At 34.2% G+C, this 4,932-nt stretch overlaps 1 long non-coding RNA gene across 4 annotated transcripts; it reads left to right on the forward strand.

Annotated features, from left to right (window-relative positions):
- Nucleotides 1–1,483: 1,483 nt before the first annotated feature.
- LOC109179550 lies at nt 1,484–4,489 on the forward strand. 4 transcript variants are annotated; one of them, XR_002053923.1, is made up of 5 exons: nt 1,484–1,587; nt 2,467–2,559; nt 3,773–3,874; nt 3,953–4,021; nt 4,283–4,489. It is a non-coding gene; the product is annotated as an uncharacterized LOC109179550 (long non-coding RNA). The 4 variants fall into 4 exon arrangements; XR_002053924.1 differs by having other exon boundaries at nt 3,786–3,874; XR_002053925.1 differs by having other exon boundaries at nt 3,819–3,874.
- The last annotated feature ends 443 nt before the right edge of the window (nt 4,490–4,932 follow it).

Consider the following 4,932-nt stretch of genomic DNA (forward strand, 5'->3'; position numbering starts at 1 on the left):
CTATTTATTTAACAACAAATAGACAGAATAACAAATGGAGGACTAAATTGAGCAAAAATACAAAAGTCTGGGACTAAATTGAGTAAAAAATACAAAACTCTGGGACTACATTAAGTCACCAAAGTCGTTTAGGACAAAATTGAGAAAAAACTATAGTCGAGGATTATTTTGAGAATACAATGGTGGTGGCAGAATGTGAGAACACAACATTCTAGATTGAAACTCTCATAATTCTTCTTTTCGGTTTTCCCCTCCATATACTCTCAAGTCTCATCTTTTGCTACGAAGGGAAAATTCTGCCAACATCTTCCGTAAAACATCGAAGTGCTCAACTTGTGTTCTTGTTCGCCGAGCTTTTGGTTTGAGTGCTCGAACGCCAAAGTCGTAATCCGTTTTATCCTGGGAGACTGACGCCATAACGCTCCTAGCACTCTCGGGAGGCGGCGAATCGGTTTTAAGGAGAGTGTGTGTACACAAAACTCGGGCTTCCTCTGCTTCTTCTACTTTCTCGTTGGGTTAAAACCTTAGGTTAGAAACCCGTATCTTGTTTTATATTTTTGTTATTGGTTTCGTACCAAGCTCTGCTTCTTCTTCTTTCTCGTTGGTTTAAAACCTCAGGTTAGAAACCCGTTTCTTGTTTTATGTTTTTGTTCTTGGTTTCGCACCAAGTGGTGGGATTAATCTTGTAAAGGTTAAATCCTTGTACTAGTTTTGTGGTGGGATTAATCTCGGAATGATTAAATCCCTTGTACTAGTTTCGTACTAGTTGTGGTGGGATTATTTTGATAAAATAAATCCCTAGTTGGTTAATAATATATATATATATATATATATATATATATATATATATATATATATATATATATATATATATATATATATATATATTTGGTTTTTTACAAAAATTTGTTGGAATTAATTTTTTAAAAATTAAATTCTATTTTTTAGGGACAAATATATATTTTATATATATTTTGTATATCGATTTATTCACCAATATTCAACAGTAGCTAACAACGTTAGTTGTACCTCTTCTTGGTTGCCCTAGCTTCTCCGGAGTGGAGTGAAGTTACATTGTTGCACTACTACAGAATTCACATTTAACGTCGATTATTTATATAACCGACGTTAAAAATTAATTAAATATATAAAATTAATTAAAAATTATTTAACGTCGGCTAATAGATAATAGCCTACGTTATAAGTATAAAAATAAAAAAAAAGATAAACATACGACGTCGGCTAATAGAATAGCCGATGTCGTAGGTAATTAATTTTTATTTTTAATTTATATAATTAATCTACATCGTCGACTGTTGAACAACCGACGTTGTATAATTTTTATATATTTTTTAAAACCCTACATTTAATCTCCGTTCATCACACAGCCAAAAGCTATTCACACTCCCCGACATCGTCCTCTTCTTCTCAGCACAGCACAGCCACCGCACAGCACACCGCAGCCACCACCGCACCCTTCACGCCGGCCAGCACAGTCACCATTGCCCCCGACGCCGTCCTCTTCTTCTCACCACAGCACAGCCACCACACAACACACCGTCCTGCCGCCGCACCGCCGCACCAAAGGTAAATCTCAGATCTGTCCTTTCTTTTGTTTTGTTTGTTTTTTGTTTTTGTTTTTTTTGTTTTTTGTTTTTTGTTTTTTTTTTTTTTTGTTTTTTTGTTTTTTTTTTTTCTTAAAATAAATCTCAGATCTGATCTGAGTACATAGGTCCGTACCTGAGATGATGTTGTGGGTTGTAATGAGTAAAATTAGATATATGTGCAGCAATTTCCCATTGTTCCTTCAAAGATCAAACCCGATTTGTTATTTTAGCCATTTCTGGTTAGTACTGTACATTCTTGCGTAACTCATTACGATAAGCTCCTTTCAAATTTTAAGGATAATATTCCCTATTGCTAGTTGTTTCTTTAGAATGTTTTAGTTTGTGGCTGATTTTTTTAGACTTGAATCCAGTGTTGAATTTGGGACATGGCTCTGCCATTCTGGATTATCGGATATTATGTATTGCTTTCAGTTATGGTGCTTGTAGAATGTTTAATATAATGCTTGATGGGTACATTTCTTTTGGATTCTTACACTGCTTTTTTCATAGCACATGCTCTAGTATATTCTTGTTTTCATTGTTCTGGCAAAGAAATTGCTCTTAGTTTATCCACAGGGAGTCAGGGACTAATATTTCAAGGTTGATTTCAAAATGGTTGACAATTGAAAATTTTGTCAAGGTGATAAATTCTCTATCCGGTGAAAATAGATGCGAAGGCTTCTTTAATATGGCATCTACTGTTCGTCATCATTACTTTTTTTTTTTTTTTTTTTATTTAAGAGTGGGAATACAATAAGTGTGGATTATTCATGATGTGCATGAAGTAGCGCATGAAGGAGGGTAATTCGTGTATATTCTTAAGGTATCACTCTTTATCAACTTGTATTCTTTTTGGCAGTCAGATGATAATTGTTGTAATTCGTGTGAAGAAGTTCGTGAAGCATACAGAAAAAGAGGCTAGGTGATCACAAACCCATATTTAATAGATCAGGTAGGATTTGATTGTGCAAAGGCTTTCCCATTAGCTCATTATATTGATCCTCTAGAATTCCACGGCTAAGTTAGCCACATGTTACTGTTTTTTTTTTTTTTTTAATAATTATTATCTACATTAGCAAATTTGAAGAAGAAAAAGAAAAACGTATGTAGTAATATTAAAGTAATATTAAGGTTTCTGGTTATCATTTCTCTTGTACTGACTCCATGATTGTATTCAGGAGTTTAGACGTATTAAAGGGAATATAAGCTCAATGTGGGAACATGCGGAACTTCTTAGTTCTGTAAGAGATGATATTAGTGAATACAAGGGGGGTGTTTGGTTATTGGCTTATCAGTCAAAAATTAGCTAATTTGACTAAAAATAGCTGATTGACCAGTCAATAAGCTATTTTTGAGTGTTTGGTAAATGGCTGATTGGGCCAATCAGCCAAAATACAAAACGCTGGTGTTAGCAGCGTTTTTTCATCAGCTGCTTGCAATTTATTTGTAAAATGACATTTCAATCCATGTAAATCATCTCCCTAATCTGAGAAATCTCATCTCTCTCATTCGCATCCCTTCTTCCCATCTGCATCTTCTCATCTCGCAACTGCTTCTTTCATATTCAACCCATCACTGATTTTTTTTTTTTTTAAAAAAAAAACACCAACAACAATGGAAACGACTAATGACTCATCTTCATCTTCGTTGCCATCTGATTCTTGCCATTTTTTCTTTCCACCGTCTCTCGCCTCTGATTCTTGCCTCCTCCACTGCTCCTCTTCTCCTCTTTGCGTCTGATTTGGTGTAGAAGAAAATACAAATGTACTGTGGGTTTCTTGATTGATCTCCACTGCTCCTCTTCGTGTCTGATTTGGGGCAGAAGAAATGGGTAGGGATTTGGGCGTCTGATTTGGGGTAGAAGAAACGGGTAGGGCTTTGGTTTACAAATGACTGAATGAGTGTGGGTTTGGTCAAATGGTTAATAATAATAATAATAATAATAATAATAATAATAATAAATAATAAAAGTACGGTGGTGGTTTCAGCTTACATTTAATAATAATAATAATAATAATAAAAAATTGTAAATGTAACTAAAGAATTAAAAAAAATGGTAAATATGACTAAAGAATTAAAAAATTAACACAATACCTTATAGGTCATTTTACATATAATCAGCTAAAAATAAACAGCTAATTTACCAAACACTTTTCTATAACCAGCTAATATAATCAGGTGGTCAAACCAACTAACACAATCAGCTATTAGTTATCAGTTAACTCAACCAGCTATCAGCTATCAGCTAATTGCCAAACACCTCCAAGGTGAGTAATTTCGAGTTTTAAGTTTTCTAATGGATGCAAGTGTTTTGTCTTATTAATCTAAGATTTTTATTTAAGCAGGCAGGGAGCATGTCTCCAAGAGATCAGTTATTACGTGAGAGAGCTGCCATACATGAAAGTATTTCTCATGTAAGACTAATTGTTAGTTCATTATATTGCTGTTGCGGTGTTCATTTTTTTATGCTTAGTTTCTTATACTGATTTTGATTAATTAAGGCTCTTTTGGAGATCGGTGGTACACTGCTGCTTAATTCTATTGTTATCTTAGGCTTGCATGCATAGAAATGTGGGGAAACTCAATGTGGTTTTGGAAATTATGATCTTAGCCTTTGAAGTTAGAGTAGACTGAGAAGCTGATGCCATGTTAATATGCTACTTTCTTCATTGAAGGAATTTGAACTACTCATATAGATATGAAGGGCACAGTGACACTGGGAAAAATAATCCTTAATCTGGATCAAGACAAGTATCATTCTGAAGTTGTAAATGCCCCCAAGACATTTGGCATAACTGCATTAGTATATCAGAATTCTTTTGCTAGCTTCATTGGTGTTATTTGTCATCATCTTCCTAGCAACAAAGGAAATTATATGTAAATGGAATTTCTTCTGTTAGCAAGTGTAGGTGAAAAAGAAGGCAAAAACTAATTGCCTTTCCAGCAATTGAAACTGTTCTAGCAGTAATCCATCGCTACAGTTCTCTGGCTGTAGGCATAATTTTTTTTATTTTTTTAATGACATAACGCGTCGGTTTTTAACTACAAATCGACGTGTTATGTTAAATTTTTTTTTAAAAATTAACTACATAAAACGTCGGTTATTTCCTACTAACGACGTTATAAGTTGTATTAATTAAATAAAAAAAATACAACGCCAGTTTTTATTTAACCGATGTCGTATGTTTACTATACACGTCGCTTTTTAGCCGACGTTAAAGTCTCTAAATAACCGACGTTAAAGGCCTGCTGTGTAGTAGTGTTGGATTATGATTGAGATGAGAGAGTCACAGAGAGCGTAGTAGGGGTCGGGTGGGTTGTTGAA

This window comes from Ipomoea nil, unplaced genomic scaffold (assembly GCF_001879475.1).
Source record: "Ipomoea nil cultivar Tokyo-kokei standard unplaced genomic scaffold, Asagao_1.1 scaffold0927, whole genome shotgun sequence".
Lineage (NCBI taxonomy): Eukaryota > Viridiplantae > Streptophyta > Magnoliopsida > Solanales > Convolvulaceae > Ipomoea > Ipomoea nil.